Genomic DNA, 20,386 nt, shown 5'->3' on the forward strand with positions numbered 1-20,386 from the left:
CGGTGCAAATAGTTGACACTTACTTTATTGTTTTTTAATGCAGCTATAAACACTATAGGTAAGTGAGAATAATATGTTTAGCACATGAGCTTTTGGAGTAGAACAAAAATGAGTGAAATAGCACTGCAGTTACAGAGGGTACATCTACACTGCACACTCTTTACTGTGGTGTGTAGAGTACATATACTACACATACCCTTAGCATGAGTATAAATGGCAGTGAGGCACTGCTTAGGTGAGTAAAGACATGCCTCAACCCTGTGGTTATCTACTCCACACAGCTCTCTGTGGGCCTAAGCAGTGTATTCCCCATTTACACACTGCTATTTTTTGTGTGTAGGGTCATGCTGCTTCCCCACTGCCAGAGCTGCTGCTTCTTCTGCTGCTGCTTTCATATGGTAGTGTAGAGCAGCAACTGCAAATTCACCTGAAGTTCATCGAGCCAGATCAGGAGTTGCACAATTTACTGCAGTGATGCCTTGTTCATATCTATAAATTGGGCAATAGATGCTGATATGTTCCTGCCTGCAGGGAAAGGCTCCACCAGTGGGGAAAGGCTCCTGCTTCAAAGTCTTTTCCCACGACAGGGAAACACTCAGGAAGTGGGGGAAGGCTCTGGCAGTGGGTTGCTGCCAAAACCTTTCCCTGCTGCCTCCCCGCATCCCCACTTGAGCCTTTTACTGACATGTGTAGCTACGCACTGCAAAGCGGCCACAACCTGCTTTTCACTGCGGAGTGTAGCTACACATTCCTGACACACTGCCCGCAGTGCTGTCCAGTGTAGGTATACCCAAAGTGACATCTCCTTTGTCTCCCCTACCATTGGGTTCCTAGTTTTGCTGTCACAGGCAGTAATTTATTGATGTGAATTGCAATAGTAGAACTTTAAGGAAAAGACTCTTTGGATAGATAGAGGAGCAATTATATTTGATTGAAGAAAGTTTGCTCAAATACTTCATCATTGTATGCGCTTATTTAGACACACACATAACCAAATGATCACATACATTGATCATTTGTTGAGATTGTACCTCTTTGACTGACAGATCATCATGTAGTGGAGCTTGGTAAAAATCACTAGCAGGATATCAGAGTTCTAATAAACTAAATGTGTGCTTACAGGCTTTCTTTCTCCCTTCCTCTCATATTCTTATCATCCAGCTGAGGGGAAGGAGAAAACCACAAGAGGAAGATAAATCTGATGGATATGAAGAACCGTTCCATTGCTTATACTGTTGCAGCTAGCAATATGCAACCAATTTGTATGAGGCATGATAATACAGATCACTTTCTGCCACACTGGCACAGAAACAAATCCTTTAGACTTCAGGGCGGGATGGGATTGCTAACTATGGGACAGATTCAACTCCCAATGATGTCAATGGAAAGAGTCTCTTTTATTTCAATGGACACTAGATCAGACCATTAAAAAAGGCTGAAAGAAAGTTGTGATATTTTTGGTTCAAAATTTGTGGCCACAGTTGCTCAAAGTTGAGTTTTTGGTGAGATCAGTTCAAGTACCATAAAACATCCTCTTTGACCCTGTGCACCACCAAGTTACAACGCCACTCACTCAAATTTGGCCCAGCTGCTCCTCTGTCATGACGGTGGGGTGGCTGGCCTAAATCTGCATGAGTGGTAATGTGACCTCCCACATGGGAGCATAACGTCACTCAAATTTCTAGCAACTATAAAAAGTGGCAGCATGTGCTGAAAGATGTGGTTGCCACAAAAAAAATCACGGCCCATGATTTTCCTCCACGGTTGGCCATAAACGTCCAAAAAGAATGTTCTTGACATGCTGCACGTTGCCAATTGCTCTGCAGAAACTATACTGTGCCATCAATGGGAACTGATCATGTAAGTAATTCTGAGGATTTGGACTTCCCAAAGGGAAGAACATTCCTGGGGTTTAATTGTCCACTATGAAATTTCTTGCACCTCCCTCTGAAGCATCTGGTAGCAGCCACTGTCACACAGGATACGGGGCTTGGTGGAACACTGGCCTGATGCTGGAATAGACAAGTCCTATTTCCCTAGGTCATATCCGCTTATCTTACAGATATGTGACATGGTGCTCTGGTTCTGTGTGGAGTTACCTTAATGACAAATTAGGCAGATAATTGCCCTTATTTAATCCCAGCGGACCAGGTGAGGCTGATTAAAAGAAGCAGCGGTTGAGGCCAAACAGAATGTTCCAAGCCCAGAGAAAAACAGCTCCTCCTTAGCTTGAGTGAGGGCAGTTTTTAAACACTGGAAGCTTCAGGCAGCTGGACCTGAATACTGGGGGTGGGGGGTGGGGTGGGGTGGAATGTGACTTTGGGGTGTGTTGTTCTTTTTCTTTGGAATGTTTTGGTACATGTCCTCTTCCAGGAGGGCAAATAAAACATGCATCTCTCTCACAGGAGAGAAAGAAAAGCACCTGTCATTTTTGTTTTATGTAAGCCAGACCCCATGACAAAGTAAAAAGCTGTTTTTATAAGCACTGATAGTGCCTTGGAACTGTTTTAGGAACCAAAAATAACGTGAGACTGGGTCTTCTTGTATTACTGCCGTTCTTGGATGGTGAAAGTATCACAGACAAATCGGGTGTTATTTTAATACCACAAATGATTCTGTGGCATTAGCAAAGCTAGTAAAAAAAAACCAAAAAACAAACAAGTTCAAATATGGAGCTATTTGGTTTATTCTGGTTTATGCAAGTGTTGTTGCTATTTTCACCTTCATTAAGGTTTCTGAGGAACCTGAGTACACGGCCCCAGTAAAGGCCCTGCAGTCCGATGGGTATAAGTGATTTGTTCCAGTACTGATTACAAATGTACAAATCTTCTAGTACAAATGTTTCCCAACCTGACCATTTAATTCGTTACATTTAAACAACAAAGGCATTATAATAGCTAATGACTCCCTGTCACCAGGAAAGAAAGAACAGACAGAGCCATCAGATCTGACTCAGGCAAGAAGTTGAATTCAGTTTTGATCAGTGCCTTTTTTGACATCTCGCTGCATATCACGCTGCCTGACATCAATACAGTATCACAACATTAAATCCATAAATAACATCAGTGACACCTGAAGATTCTAAAAGCCATAAACTTCTAGTAGTTCGGAGACTGCTGATAAAAAAGTAATATTGATTTTACCACATTTGGATTTTATTCTATAAAACTAAAACCAGGTCTGGGAAGCCTCCTGGCTCCTGCTACTCTCCCCTCTGCTCCCTGACGGCATGGCTCACCTCCCCTTCAATCCCACATTAAAAGGAAGAGGCTCCATACCAAAAGGGAACTACATTTAGGAGTTAATACAGCCTGAACATGCAGAAATGGGCATTCCCCAGGCCTCCCACTGGCTCCCCACCCATAGAGGCTGAGGACCCATAGAGTTCCTTCTGGGGAGAAGGCAAGAGCAATCGCATGGGAGATGCTGCTTCAACAACCTTTCCAAAGAAAGGAGGTGATCTACAGGGCATTATCTGGTATCAGCTTACTTGTGCCTGGGTTCCACTTTCTAAAATTTCCACCTGTTTCCTCCAAGATTTCTTGATTCAATTTCTATTCTCTTCAAAACTGAAAATCTACAGTTTTGTGATTTAAACCCACAAAATCAAGACATTCTGATATAAGGCTGGCTCACTTTTAGTTCATCACCTATTCTTCACCCCATCTGCTCTTCAGTCTCTGTTCCTCTTTCCCACCTTTATTTCTGGCTTTTGAGCATGTTTTTTGTACAATAGAGTCATTGCCCACAATTGTAATGGGACATGAGTTAACCAGGAAAAAGGTATAAAAAAATTTCAAATGCTACGTATAGTTAATTAAAAGATAGGGTTCACACAGCTAAAGTGACAGGAGAATATCCGTAGGAATTTGTTCTGTCCTAATGCATTCACAAGGGTGTAGAGATACAGGCAGCATACAGAGTAAGGGGTAAACAGGACAGAGATTAAAGTAGGGATGAAGAGAAGTGGAAAACAAGGAGAGATGAAAGGAAAAGGAACCAAATAGCTAAGCAATTTGATCTCTGAATGTCCTGACTTCTGTGGATTTAAACCTTAATCTTTAACATTTCGTTAAAGAAAACCTGCAATGCAGATAAACAAAATGTCATCAGCTTTAGAAATATGTGTTGAATAGTCCCATTAGAGAACCATATCAGAGAACCGTCTAGCCATGATTTTCAACTTTTGGGATAGGGGATTTTTCTCTTCACAAGGGACAAAAACAATTTGAAAATCATTTCTGTCCTAAAAATGGCACCTATTATTGTAACAAGTATTACCTAAGATTCCTATAACTGAAAACGGTTCAATTTTTTTCCTTCCATTTTATCAGTTTGTGCATTTGACAGAACATTCATTCTTTTGTTGATGGCCAGTTGTACTTTCTGTCTACTGTGATAATATCACTCCTGTCCTCCTCTTGCGGATGGCATGTGTATGTTCTTCCCTAGTGAACCCAAGAGGCTGTCTACCAATACTAGCAGCAGCAAAGGTAAAATTGAAGAGGCAGCAGTATGGAGAGGGAGGGAATGGAGAACAGGTACGCTCTCAGACACACCCAGAAGTCTCTTATGACCCTGAGAATAAGGGATCTGTAAAACTGTCACTACCTTCCATCCAGTGGCCAACCTGTACCTTCAAGCAGAGCTCTGGCACAACAGAGAATGAAATCCAGTATCTCTGCTTGGATGTCACCCTACTACTTGATTCTCACCATGTCTAGAAAAGAAATATGCAAGAGGAAAACAGAGGAAGAAGAAGAAAGGCTCACCCTATTAATGCGTCATCTTTAATAAAAAGTACTTTCTAGTGCAGGCATTAATTTCAGTGGACGAGTGCTCTAAAACTCATTGTCTGCATACAGAGGACATACATTTGCTGCATCACGATATATTATTGAACACCAATATAAAGGGCATATTGCAAGGCTATCTAACATCTCTAGCACTGTATGAAGGAACCAAAAAGCCTGAAACTTCTCAGCATAAAATGTGATTTACAGCCAACTAAAGGCATTTGAGGAGTTACTCATTAAAATTCTTTGTTTCAGCCCCTTTGCCATCTCAGTATTATGACAAGCATTCAAAAACCATGAGTCATGCCTCCAAAAATCATTAGATTGATTGGCTTAAAAATGTTGGGATTTTTAAAAAGTAATACATTTTGTTTGTTTTTTATTTGCCCTCTGATTTTTGATCTGTTAGGATGCACTTAGGTCACATTTTCTATGCAACCAGGAGGGCTAGAAACTTACATTTATTTTTCTTTTAAATCAAAGCTGGGACTGTCACATAAACACATCGTTCCAGGAGCTGGCACTTTAAGAAAAATATCACAGGAGTTGGCAACACTTTAACTGTTTATTTCTGTTTTCCCTCCCTGCCTCTGTGTTGGGCTTTGTTCTTTCAGACATTTGAGTTATGAAATATCTTAACTCTGACCATTATTCTCTCTCTCTCTCTCTCTCTCTAATGGTACCAAAAATAGTCCTCCTTTCTGTTTTTTTGCAGTGTGTCTTCTCCCCCTGCCCTGTCCCCCAAATTCTCCATTATACACTGACATTTTTATATCATATTTCCACATCTGCATGCTGGTGGGTATGTTTACACTGCAAACAAAGAGTGCAGGTAGGCACACCCATGCTAGCTTTATTCTAGCTAGCGTAGGTAACATCAGAAAAACAATAGATAGGGCACCATGGCCAACTATGACAAGCTAACATTTGTTTAGGGATGACACACTTGTTTATACTAGCTGCTAACATGTTTTTAAACAGCACTTGATTGAAATGTATGAACAACTCTTTCCCAGTCTAGACAAGACCTTGAGAGGAAATTTCATCCAATGAGACAGGAGGTGGAGAATTAAGGCATTTGCTTTCCCTTGCTAAGGAGGACAAAAAATGCACAGATACAAGTTGTCAAGGCAACCAATTAATCTGCCTTACTTCTTTGAGGTACCATAAAAAAAAAGTGACGCTGAATTATAAGAATCTCAAAGAGTGGAACATGTCGATCAAAATTCTGGACTAGGTTCATAACTGCCAATATGCTCAGGCTAAAAAAAAAAAGGAGATTGCAAGTTTTCAAAAATTGCCAAATATCTGCATAAATTCAGGCACAAACTAGCCAGCCTTCTCATTTTAAAGTTATGTTGTAACAAATTGCAACCTGGTGAGATAACTGCATACATTTGTGGGTAGCCTAGACTGTTTAAATAGATGCTATGTACTGCATATGACCCAATAAATAAAAAGCTACCATGCTATATTTCCAATATTGCTCGTAGTGACTTACTGTGACTCGTCAGAAGATGGGGGAGAGATGCAGGCCCAGGCTCTCAGAAGTATTCCTTCCGAATCAATGGGAGTTAGTTGCCTAAATACCACTGAGGAGCTGGGCGGGATATGAAATGCTACAGAGCTTTTCCAGCTTTTCCCCAATCACTAACATTCCAATTAATTAATGCTGTCTCCCCAGTCCCATATCTTTCCATCTGTCACAGGACACACTCACCACACTGGTGTCTCCCGCCGGCCATTTTTGGGATTAGCTCTGCAGATCTGTACCCCTCCTCCGATGGTGCCTCGCCTACCATCACATCTGCTCTCTGACCCGCGTCACTCCTCGTGGTTTCATCCACTGCTCTGCTCAGTCCCAGATAAGCTTGGCCTTCCAGCCAGGTGACTTAAATCCTCCCCTGCTGGGGAATCAGTCTTTCCAGACCCTGCTGTCTGGTGGGCATCTTCCACACCTTTAGCCAGGGGCTGGTGAGGTGGGATCAGGCCCACCCATTTCTCTGGGTCCCAGCCCAGGAACCCTCTGAATAGTCACCTACTGCGTTCCTTTGCCTCGACTACAGCTGCATTTCCTTGGGCCACTTCCCCACTGCCACAACACCCGACTCAGTCCCAGCAACCCATCTGGAGCTCTCTCTCTACTCCCCAGGTCCCTGCCTGCACTGCTCAATCCGAGGTGCTACAGGGCTGCAGCCTGCTTGGGTCGCAGCCTTCCCGCCTCAAGCTCCCAGCAGCCACTCACCTTGCTCTGCCCTGCAGCTTTTCTTACATGGGTCTGCTGGACCTGACCTGGATTGGCTGCTTCTCATAGCCTTCCTCTGACTAGCTGCTTCCCGTGCAACCTCTATAGGCTGCATTTCAACCCGTACATGCCAGTGTGGGGTGGACGCTCCATCACACCATCTCTCAGCCTAACAATTAATTATGCACCCCCTAACACCTACATCAACTTTGCCCCTCCTGCCCCAACATCCGTTCTGCTGCCCACTCCCAGCCACACATTTGCCCCTGGCCCTGCAGCACACCTCTACTCCTGGAGTGGCAGCTGCAGTGGTATTTTCTTCCCACCCTTCCCAGACCTGGTGTTGCAGGGAGGGCCGGGGAGGGTGGAGCAGACTGTCCCATTTTTCACAGGAGGGTAGGAAAGAAAAGGGATCAGAGCTGACCTGAGCTGCTGGACTGTTCCTCCCTACACTGTTAGGGCTCCTGAAAGAAGGTGGGAGAGATGTGCTTGCCTCCTGCAGCAGTACCGATTGGCTGCTCTTCCCCAAAAGGAGGGGAATTGGGGAAGACAGCCAATCAAGGCAGGTTTTCCCTTGGGCAGTGCTGAAAAAAAATCACTTGAAACCTGGAAATTTTACCTTCATGGCAAGACTGGCTCCAGCAGTGGCTAAAATCTCCTTGAGAGTTGGAAGTGCTGGGCATGGAGGAAGGGATGCAGGCTTCTGAGGGGAGGAGCTAATCCAGGTTTTCCCTGAAGTGGCAAGAGTCTAGGGCCTGGTATATTCTGAAAACTTAGGTTGACATAGCTACGGCACTCAAGACAGTGAAAAACCCACACCCAAGTGCCATAGCTATGATGATCTAACTTCCAGTGTAGATGCGGCCAGATTGATGGAAGAATTCTTCTGTCACCTTAGCTACCATTGCTCAGAGAGGTGGTTTTCCTAACAGACAAACCCCTTCTGTCACAGGAGGCTGCATCTATACTACAGAGTTATGCTGCTGTAGTCCCCGTATTGTAGACAAGCCCTAGGACTCCCTGCACATGCGTCTTGCACTCAGGATCCTTCCCTGCCACCTCTGCTCCTGCTTCTCCAGGTCCAGCAACATGTAAGGGGGTGTTTTTCTGAGCTGGGCTTTTGAGACTGAGGTGGTGGTTGTCAGCTAGGAGAGGAAGGGTGCAGTCTGTGGAGGATTTTCTCTGTGTGGGGAGGAAGGAGAGAGAAGAAGGTGGTCCTGAGCCTAGGGTTGTCAGATGGGAGAGATTTCAAAGCTAAGGGGGCGCTGAGGTGTGGAGAAATGAGGTAAGAAGAAAAGGGCCTTGTGTGTGTGTGAGGGTGGGGTGGGAGGAGGAGGAGGAGGAGGAGGAGGAGTGTTGTAGAAGAGGGTGGCCCTTTTTCTTCCCATTTACCCACCACTTTCCCTTATACGCTACCAAAATGCTTCCAAATGACAGTCCCTACTACTGTGGCCCAGTTGTTCACTTTGAAAATAACAACCTGCAGGAGAGAGGTTTGTGTGTGTGTATACAGACACAGGTGGAGAACAGCTTGCTAACTGCAGCCCACTGCTTAGTTTGGACACCAGCCGCCACTGATGGGGAAACAGGGAGGAACTGTGACTCAGAAGCATGTCTGAGGCATAGTATTCTCCAATTCCACTACTGAAATTGTGCAGTTTATGAACCACTCCTTGATGAAGGCTAAACCCAGAAGGCACAATCTAGCCTATAGCAAATTTCAAACTTCAGTAGGATAAACAGAGAAATATCAGAAATATGGACATTTTTTTAAAAAGGACAAAAATATTTATTTGCTCAGAATTTTGGTTTTAAGAGATGGCCTGCAGCATCTAAGTTTGGATCATCTAAATTAAAGGATAAGACAAGCCAAGGGAAGATGATTTTGAAATATTTTAATGCCATGGCTGTTTCTTAACTCACACAGATTGCTCTGATTTCAAATGTACTCATTTCAGCCTGACTGAACCTTGAGCTCAGCATCAGAAAAAGCAAATTGAAAGTTGCTCAAGTTTTCCTAGAGAAAGGACCAAAAATCTGTACTTTACTAGGGGGAAAAAATGTAAACTTGGCAAGTTTAAGATCTGCATAATATGACAAAAAGCCATTAAGACCAACAGGATAAAAACTTTTCTTTTTTAAGAGCCTCTGATTTTAAAAAAGAATTGTAGATTTCTTCTTCATGAAACTGATGCTTTTGAATCTGAATCGTAGGACATATGCTTTGATTATGTACATAATTGATAAGCATGTTAACTAGCCCAGATTTAACAGGAAAATAGTTTAAGGGTTAGATTTCTTTGCCACTGAGATCCTTTGTGCTGGACATAATGAATACTGTCTGTTTTTTCCTTGATCAGAAAAGAATTTTTTCCTATCACAAAGATCAGTCAAAGCGCTTAAGCTGTTCAATTAAACCCAACTGCTAAAATACAGTACTGCATCATGTCAAATACAGGACAAAGAAATCAAAATGTGAAGTGATTTATTTAAGGGATGCTTTGAAAATCAGCGCTACATTTTGTGTCTGATAAGATATAACTATCTTATCAGAAGTGAAGACAGTGAAGAATTATTATAATGAATAATACTTAGTTCTGCTTGATGATCATCTTTGTCCTGGGCATAGGCAAACTGGTTTGGTAAAAATGGGAAGGGCTCACTGCCCAAGCCTGTCTCTGAACCTTCATCCATTTACAGAAGTAAACCTGTACCAAACCCTTTCTATGATTCTGAAATCTTGTTAGTTCCATAGGAGTGAGTTCAATTTATTTATTTATTATATACACTACTCCCAAATACCCCAATCTATCGGAGTTCTGAAGTGTTCCCGTCACTGTAGTATCTGCACGTCTACCTAGACACTATTAGCTCTTGAACCACACCTTGCCTGCAACCAGACTGACTTCAGTAATTGTTTTAGATCCACCAATATCACAACTAAACAACGCAATGACCCCAGTGTTTTATCCTGCTTCCTCCCAACACCTCCCTGATGAGAATTTTTCCTTTCCTCTTCTCAAGTCCTGCCTTACCAACATGCGAGGCATTTAAAAAAAAAAAAAAAGTCTTTCCTGATCTAGACAGGCTCATTATGCATTTAAAACAAGAGGCTTTCCCATCCTCACCGAGCTGCTTGCTGGGTTATTTGGCAGACGCAGGTTCTGCCTCTGCTATTCGAGGAGGACCTGAATTGAGGAGGGCCCTTCCTAAGTGTTTTCCCAATAACCACGACCCTAGACATACTGCCTGCTGGCTGTACCTCTACCATCCATCATCACCACGCTGCCTGCTCCCATAGCTGCAGGCTCAGTTTCTGGTTTCACAGGTGAAGTTCTGACTCTCATCCTCCCCCATGTGCTGATTTAGCACCTAGCTGTGCTCAGTGCCTTATTCAGTTACCCTCCTTCTTTTAGCTTCCCCTGCAACAGTCAGTTACCCAACGCCACAAAACAGCTTAGAGTTCAGAACAGCCAACACCACAGGGACCCTTAAGGTTGGCCCTGGTGGTACCGTATGCATGTAGATGTATGTGTCCTGGCCCCAAAGTTCGGTTTCCTTAGTAGGGACAGGAAGGGTTTCTGCTTATCTTCCTTTCCCCTGGTGCTCCTGGGGCCTTCTTAAAGGCATACTCTTTCTGGGAAATGCTATGGGTGCCATCTTGGAGAGGGGTGGAGGCGTGGCCATTGGCATATACATGTTCTCAAAATCTTGGCTCCAGATGCTACTGGATATCAGGGGAATTAGCCCTTGCTGCTGTTGTCAGTTGCTTTAATGAGAGATTTGCAGCTAAAACCTTGTACCATGCTTTGAAAATTTAGGGGCTAGACTCTCTGTGGTGCTGGAATGGGTAGAATAATACTGATCTATATTGAGAATGTTAGTTATAGTTTTAAACTGGTTTAAAAGCCTCAGATGAAAGGTGCTATACTGAAGTAAATTATTATTACATGATATTCTTTTATCCCACCCTTTCCTCTGCCTTTCCCTCAGCTACTACTGGAACACAGTGACCCTCTGGCATGGAGGAAAGGCATGCATTATGCCTCCTTCAGAGCTCAAATCACTCACTTTGTTATTTCTAGCACCGTGCAATCACTTTGGAATTATATATTTACAAGAGTTTACAGCTTGTCATCTGCAGTACAGGCTTGAGGTAACGTACTTCATTACTATGTAAATCCAAGCTAGGTTATTACAGTGTGATTTATGGCAGAAGACAAAATATCACATGTGTGAGAATAAAAATGTTCTACTGGTTTTGGCTGACATTTCATAGGTCACAGAAGAGCTGTGCCAGAATTAAGGGTGTAGCTGAGAAATCCGGGGAGGGGGAAGCATTCTTTTTCCTAGGTCAATGACTGTAAAACATACCCATCCTAATATTTTATGCGTGTTCATTTGCAACTATGGACACCAGTTCAATTTACCAGCTACAGCTAAATGTGTACTTTATGCTACAGAATACAGTATTCATTACCCCATTATCATTACTATAGTGAAACCTGTTATGCCCTAATTATATTCTGTCCTGTAGTTTTATGAATGTGGTGCCCAGATTATGTTCCTAGATAATCATCTGACATGTATATAGCTTCTTTCATCCAACTGGATCCCAAAATGCTTTACAAGCTTCATTGATTATGTGTGTTGCTTTACTTACTACAAAGTACAGCCACCTCTTATGCCAAACACAACTATTTAGCAGTCCTCATTCACAATGTAGGACAGAAAAGGAAGTGTACTATACCCTGTACATTCAGGGAAGAATTTAGGTATTATGCTTTTAATCTAAGCCAAGCAGTCAAATAGTTGTGAGTCAGTGAACTACATGTGGCACAGTTAATTGCTCCCTGGGAGAGCTGATCATCATTTTTCAAAATGTGGCCTTTTTTAATAACCAGAAAACTTTCACAAAAATCTTTTATTTTTTCAAAACTGTCCTGTTTTGTGTCAAAACGAAACCATTTCAAAATTTGAAGTTCCAAATATTTGTTTTTGTGTCTCCCTCTCTGTCACATTCTGGGATGCGATCCAGACTTGTGAGGGTTGTATCACCACCTGCCCTGCAACCTTGGGTGCATCACAAAGCTTTGCTGTTGTAGTTCCTAACGTGGGCTGCTCACAAACAGCATGCAGGTCACATCCTGACAGTCTGTGTATATCTGCAGCTCTGGTCCAGCAATTCTGATCCCAGCAGTGTGTCAGCAACACACTAGTCACACTCTGGCTTCCACCAGCCTCGGTTACTACTTGCAGGGTGACACCAACACATTCCCAGTTCTGAATATTCCCCAAAACATGTGTTCTGCACTGTCCAGCCCTCTCCTGGGCAGTTCAGATATTAAAGGTCTGTGGCCTTTGTAAAGAAACAATATTCAACAGTTTTATTTAAATTTGATATTTATTCAATGTTTAACAGCCACTCTAACTGGAGTTACCAAACAGTTCAGTTTAAACACAACACAGGATTAATGTTGATTAAAGGATACAACAATTTTATTTAACTATAAAGAGAGAATTTTTAAGTGAGTACAAGGATAAGGTATTAAAGTCAGAAATGGTTACAAGAGAAATAAAGATATAACACTTGCTAGTACCTAAAATTTAACAAACTAAATTTTGTTCAAAGTAAAATCCTTACCACATGTTCTGAGCCAGATTGCTAACCAAATTTTCATGTCAGGATCCCTCCCAAAGGGAAAAAGCTTGTTTCTTTGTCTTTTTAGGTGAAAGAGAGAGACAGACAGAGAGAGAGATTGATAACCTGGGGTGTTGTTACCTTTCACTTTTATAGTCCAGTCACTCTTTAAAATGCATTTTTCTGAGGGATGGAGTTTCTTCTCACTTTGAAGATGGAGAAATGGAGTCTTTTGGTGAAAGAGGTTCAATGTTGTTGCTTGGTAAAATGCAGATTGATTCCTGGCTCCCTTCATTGCCAAAGAATGGCCACTTAACTGGTGATAGCCAATCAACTTTGATGACACCTGACTAGAGGCATCAGCTTGTCCTTTGTCTTTGAGAAACCCCTTTACTCCCTCTTGCTATGCCAAGGACTTTGTTTACCATTTATATGTAAATTGAGGTAAACACACCTTCCTTTGTTTAGGACAGATCTGTTTAACAACTTCTACCTCGTGGGCCACATGGGTTTGAACACGTGCTAAGAACATCATACAGGGGAATTTATAACTTCACATATAATGTTGCTACACACATATATCATGATATAATTGACCAGTGATACCTCACAAGGCATATTTTGTACAAAGAATACGACATTAGTGCGTAGGGTGTGAATATAGGGAGACATTTGGTCACACCCTGGTTTCTCCGTCCAGCCTGGAAAAGTCACTGAGTGACAGAGTTGGTTTTATTTTTACTTTGGCTGCTCAGTGACTTTTCTGAAATTGGAGAAGTTTTGAAAAGTTACAAAGTAGCAAAAATAAAAAGGTAAAATATGAAAAGTGAATAAAATAAAAATCCTAAACATCATTCATTGTATCGCACTCATTGTCCTCCACCCACCTCTTTGGGGGGATAGGAGGGTACAAAGAGGAGGGAAGAGCAATTCAATCCTTTATTCCAAAGAAGTCTGAGAAAATTATTTTAGACAATGTGCTCTCTTTCAACCCCTGCAAAACAGAACAGCTTCTGCGTTTTTCCATTTTTGACCAGCACTACTGCCAGCTGTTTACTTGCTGCTGATTTAAGACTGTGGTAGGGTGTTCCCACAGTTGTATGCGAGTTTCTGCCCCCACTCATTACCTGGCAATCTAGTTTTGGGCTCTGAACAAAGTCAACAGTTCGACTTCAGGTTATTTCCCACACCCTGCCTTCTCCAAAGCACTTCCTCGCTCCTTTCAGAAATCAGTTCTCTGGCTCTTTTCAGAGTAAATATATCTATAATAAAGCTCAGGCCAAACTATAAATGAACAATGGCTTTCAGGGCAAAAGTACAGTAGTGCACAAGTACTTTTCAGAGCAAAGTACAGCATGGTCTGAAGCCAGGGTAAACATACGTTGTCCTGGGGCTCTTCCTTCTTGAAAGTAAAGCAAATAACAAGGTACGACCTATCGTTCAGCTGCATACAGACACAGTGCCCTGGGAAAAGCCAATTCAAAGCAGAGTAAGTCAAAATCTCACCTGTAGGTCAGCAACAAACAGGCACAGACTTCTGGGGTCTCTTAATTCTTTTAGCAAACTAGAGTTTGTAGTTCAGCATGAAACAGAATGAAATGAGCATTTGCCTTTGCTATTGTCAAAAGGAGTGCCTGCTCTGTAGAACCCTCTGCTGGCCAACCATTGCTCAGCTGGATCCTGCCTCAGTTTTCCCTTCTCTCAGACCCCCTTAAGAAGTCCACACAATCCAATGGTATCAGATGAAATTCCCCTGCTAGGTTTCTACTTTATTAAGTGCAAATAAACCTGAAACGAAGTCTTTTCCACCCAGACTCAGTATAAAGTGTCCCTGGCCTATAGTCTCTAGTCTTTCGTGTGCCACCAACTCTCCTGTTCTGAGGGAAGAGACAATATAGACAGCCTTCTTCCCACAGTTTGTCCTGACTGGCTGAGAAAGGGGGACCCCTGCCCCACTCAGTCTATAAAGCTTTCAGTCCCAGGCCTTTAAACAGCAGCTTAAATTTTTCCCAAGCTTTAACTATCCTCCTGGGATCCTCTGCCTCTCTCTCAACACCTACCTCTGCCTTCTCTAGGTTTTTTATCTGCTTTAAAAGTCCCAGAACTTAAAGGGGCACACTATGGAACAAGTGTTGACTGACCACTAGTCCTTACTACCTTTAAAGGGACAGACCCTGTTACAGCTAGGAGTAAACATTTCTCTAGTCAAGCCTCCCAAGACTTTACTACATCCATCAGCCCCTAGCTGGTGGATTGGATTTATTCTTATATACTCCGGGAAGGACTTCCAGTTGCTTTCTGACCTGGCAGATTGACCCTACCCTCTTTGGAAATGCATGGGACCTGGACATCTAACTTTTCTGAATCCATCAAACACTTGCCCCTCAGGGACCCAGAGAGATATGGACAGCATATCCTGTCACAAGGACACAGATAAGAGGAGATACCTCTTGGGTGTCTGGGATCAGTGCATTCAATCCCACAAGTCATATCATACATGACCCCCATGAAAAATGTCAGACCTGGAAGTTATGTGACTGATCGCTGTTTAATGGAGGAGGAGCAAGGTTTTGGTGGCTCTGAGCCTGTATTCAAGCTTAGTGTAGTGTTAATCAACCTCTGTTTACAACTGAAAGCACAGAGGCAATTTAGGTACACAGACGGTAATTAAATCAGATTGGAAGTTGCCCTGGACGCCAAGGTTATTAAAAAAAATAGACAAAACATCAAAGGTATAAGAGGTAATAAGGCTGTGGTTTTAAATCTTATCTGAAATAAAGCACTGACAGCAGCAATGTCCCCTAACTTCATTTGAAGGGAAGAGTGCCATCTACTGTATTACCAACACATGACTTATTCTACTTGTTTCTCTAGTGGCCACTCGTTCAGATAGTGACCCGGTCCAAGGATGCTTAGTGGATCAGAGTATGCAAGAAGAACACAGAACTAGGTGGTACAACCACAAGTAAAAACGGAGCTGTCTGTAAAGTTCTTTATCCCTGTTTTGGATTCTTTGGCTTGAGATCTTCCATGGTATGACATGAGTCAGTTTTAAATGAAGTGGGAGCTAGCCTTTTCATTCATTTAGCCTTAACAATGGATTTTCACAATAAAAAACTCAGGACAATCTGAAGACTACCCAGCAGCCCATAGTCTTTTAAAGCAGTGAAAGGAATATTTTATTTCTCAAGCAACCTCATTCAAAGATACTGAGCTTGATTCTGCTCTCACTAACAGTATAAAACCCATGTAAATGAGATCAGAGTCAGGCTCATTCTGCCATTGTACAGATGAGGATATGCTTATTACTACTAGTAAATATTTATATTATGGTAGTGCCCAAAGCCCCAACTGGAATCGATCGCCTTTGTTTTGGGAGCTGTATAAACACTAAAAGAAGAGACAATCCTTGCCCTGAAGTGCTTTTACAGTCTAACACACGATAATATTGTGTCTTTCTATTTTAAACCCATATTTTGGCAGGTCTGTATAGAGTTGACCACAAAAATATATTCCAGGCCATATTCTAGAAATTGAGCATTACTGTAGTGTTCTGTATGAAAATGATTAATGATTAACTGACACAAAAGAGAAAATCTTAAAAAAATTAAATATATAGAGTGAAATCCTGGCCCCATTAAAGTTAATGGAAATTTTATGATTGATTTCAGTGGGGCCAAGATTTCACCCCTATAGTTTAGTTGACTGAAAAATATGAGGGAATCTCTTACACTTAAAACCAAGTGGGTGGAGGAATTATTTAGGACAGGCCAAGAGGAAACGACTTGGAGCAATGGAATTAAATTGAGTGTCTGAGGGAGAACTAGGTTGGCATTCAGGGAACATTTCCTAGCAATGGTCCAAATCTCTCTAAAGAAAAATGTCCTGGGAGAGGTGTCAGGTAGCAGTGATCTATGGTGAAAGTACTCCCCAGTTCTCCATACAGAGACAGGAGCTGTCCAGCAGGAATGGATGCTGGTCTGCTGGCCTCCCCTTTCCTTGAGAACAAAGTAGACTATGCAAGTCTCAAATGCCTGACTTCCCATGCAAATTTCAGCAGGGAATTCTGGGAGCAGGGCAGGAGAAAGTGCCCTACCCTCTCTGCCCCTGTGCCCTGAAGTCAATGGAACTCTATCCACACTACAGAGCTCCATCAGAGAAGCATCCAGATGAGCTAAGTGATGGGGGAATGGTGCAGCAAAGGTGATACTCACTACTTCATCAACCTCTTTTGTGTGGAAAACAGGAGACAAGGTTTGGAGTGGGATCAGTCTGGCTCAAAGCCATTTACTGGTACTAGACTGTGGAATAGTCTCCCCAACAAGGTGTTGGAATCCCCATTTATGGACAATTAGGCAAAGCAATGGAGAATGTAGTTGGGGGTCATCTCATAACTAGCAGAGAGGTGTAATCAATAGTCTAATAGTAACATGTATGGCACTGGTATTTGCTTATCAGACATAGGAATTGCCGTACAGGATCAGAGCAATGGTCTGTCTAGTCAAGTGTCCTGTTCCAAACAGTGGCTACTGCCAGCTATTTCAGAGAAAGGCACAAGAAACCCTGCAGCAGGCAGTTATGGAATAATCTGTTCATTAGAAAAGCTATTCCCTAACCCCATTAGTGAGAGGCTGTCTTATGCCCTGAATCATGAGGGTTTATATCCTCTCCAATATAGTGATATATTTTAGTCATTATTATAACTCTGGATGTTCTCATTATCCATATAAATGTCCAATCCCTTTTTTGAATCTGTTCTGGATATTAATTACCTTTGGAAATAGATTGGCTGTGAATTTACATAACTAATTAACCTTTTAGAATAGTTTATATATAAAACCAAAATCGGAAGAAGATATTAACTTCCAAAGTTTATATTCAAATAGTAGATTGTGAACCAGCTGGGAAAGCAACCATTCAGGCTGACCTCCTTTTCTATAGTCACAGAAATCTGCTCCTTTTTTTTTTCTCCCCTTGATCATAAGGACATGATCTTAGAATGAAATGTAAAGCCTCAGGTTTACATTTCTTAACATTGTTGGTTTAGGTCACTGCCTTAATGTTGTTAATTGGAAGGGTTGTTTTTTTTAAATGTACTTGCTCAATATACCTTTGATATTAAAGTACATTAATCAAGCTTCCACCTACACAGGAGTCTGTTATAAACCACTCTACATAAAGCCTCCTTTGCAACACTTGTCTTGTCATAGCATGTGCACTGAAGCTGCTAAAAATAGACTCCGAGAGAGACAAGAGATTGCAAAGAAAATGCTAGGCCACTTTATATGAGCTCAATTTTATTCCTGGGGCACATGGCATCTCTCGAAAATCTGCTACTATGCTTCATGAGATAAGTAAACTGGCAGTGCCAAGCTCCTTTCCCCCCTAGGATATACAGAAGACAATAGAACAAACAATAGAAGGGAAAAAATGCAGTGGGTGATCATTGTACGTGACATGCACCTCTCTGAACTCTTTCAGATAAGAAAAGATTCAGTAGGAGCTCACTTTGTATATCTGGTGTTGCCCTGCAACGTAATTGTCATGACTAGCTTTTCACTAATTTTAAAACAAAACAAAACTCTCCATTTTAAAAGGATATCGAGCTATTCAATTCTCTTCCTACTCAAACCCCTGTCCAATCCATTCTTCAGCTTACGCCGGCTTTGAGATGCTATTTGTCTGCCTCTCATAATCACTTCTGTGCTTTCTTCCATACTGCCCTCCATGCATGGAATACTCTGCTGGAGTTGGTACTCAAGGTCACTTCCCCCTCCTTGTTCAAATTCTTCTTGATGACCCACTTTTAGACTCCAGCACGTTCTCAAAGGACAAATAAACCAGTGTTGGTATGATGAAAATGAGCAACAACCGATGAGCCAGACATGTGGTCATTTTATGAAGATTAAGGCTTGTATATTTTAATTCACATACCATTACATTTTTGTACAATTTGAACCCAGAGCTAAAGTCCAAAATACTAAATTCAGTGGGCAATGCTGCTATCCCCACTGCCGTAATTGTCATGGATAGGATAAGAACACAGACAGTACCAGCTTCCGGGCCTGTATTCCCTCTTGTACTTAAAAGTATTTACTGCCATAAATTATTCCCTGGCTTCTGCTATCCGCAAACTTTATATGATCAAATACTGAAGTTTGGCTATTAAATTCTTCATGTGAAAAAAACATTTTTGTTCAGTTCTAGGGGAGTATTTTTGTTTGAAACCTGAGGATGTTGCAACGGCTGTTTGCAAACTCTACAAATCCAAAAATGAACCAGGGGCAAACAGAGGAATCACATGAACTTCTGCCCTCTTGAACCATCATAAAAATGTCAGACATACATTGATGTATCTGTTTCAGATTTACAATGGAACTATAAACAATTTCTAGTCAGCTGATCAGATCAGCTGTAGAGCTGGGCTGGAACCAGATTTTTCATTTCGCATACAGTATTGAGAGTTTGGAGAGGGAAAAATTGTTCTGAAATAGAATGAAATCAAAATAATTGGAAATTTTCCCACAAAATGAAATTCTGAAAAAATATTCAGTTTGGGGTTGAAAACTGTCCAGCTGAGACTACTAAATTGTTTCTGACAGGATGGGCCAAAGCCTGGGAACTGACATGAACAAAGGAACTTGGGCTGGAATAAAAGGGACTCTCTTAAGAGGGAGATGGGGGGTGAGGAGCTGACACAGGACCATCTGGCAGTGTCTGAAGAAGTTAGGCCTGGCTAGGTTAGCATCAGGGAATGGTAAGCCAACATGGGGTTAGGTTATTTGTTTTAAAATTCTTCTACACTAAATGCTTTGTCCCCACTGTTAAACTAAGGTATTTGCTTTATGAAGGCTCTATGTTCACACAGACTCCCAAAGGAAAGAACTGCAGCTGTCTGAACAAGTTTAAGGAGGGGGCAGAGAGCAAGTCTATTCCACTACCTTTGAGAAGTCTTGTGACCTGAAGCAGGTTCCCCTTGAAGATCAGCACTATTTCCCCCCCAGCTCACTGGGAGATAAAAGCAAAGGGTATGTCTATACTGGAATAAAAGACCCATGGCACAGTGGTGGCTAGCCCAGCTCAGCTGACTCAGGCTCGCAGGGTTCAGGCTGCGGGCCTGTAAAATTGAAGTGTAGACCTTTGGGCTCAGGCTGGAGCCTGAGTGCTGGGACCTTCCCCCTGTCATGGGATCCAGGGCTGATGTGTTTAACTGCTGTGTAGATACACACATAGAAGCCTACAGCCAAATGGACAGGACAGATTGGAAGGACCATGAACAATTTAAAACAGTGCTATTCCTTTCATTTGAACTGGCTCCAGAGACTTGTAGGAAAAGGTTTCAGGAGGTTCAGAAAAATAAAGGGATGACTTATATGGAAGTGGTGGCTCAGTTGAGAGTTTACCTCCACAAATGGGGTGAAGGGTAGAGAGACTGGGGTATTTCTGCGCTGTACAGTTCCCTACCTTCATTGTGTATTTCCCGGCTTAGACAAGTTGCCCAAGGATACCTGCTTGCTTTTTCTTTAGAGGTATTTATCAGCTGTCGTTGCTACAGTTATAAGGTGCCACATTGCATTTTCTAAGCAAATCTGCTTTATTCTTAAGGTAAAAAGCATTACAAGGCAAGCCTATTACAAACAATAAAATAACCTACATGCATGCTAATATGCTTACCAGAGTTAACCCCAACCCTTACGTGGATGC

Source organism: Emydura macquarii, unplaced genomic scaffold (genome assembly GCF_026122565.2).
Source record: "Emydura macquarii macquarii isolate MOO-44397 ecotype Brisbane River unplaced genomic scaffold, CSIRO-AGI_Emac_v2 contig_1146, whole genome shotgun sequence".
NCBI classification, from domain to species: Eukaryota; Metazoa; Chordata; order Testudines; family Chelidae; genus Emydura; species Emydura macquarii.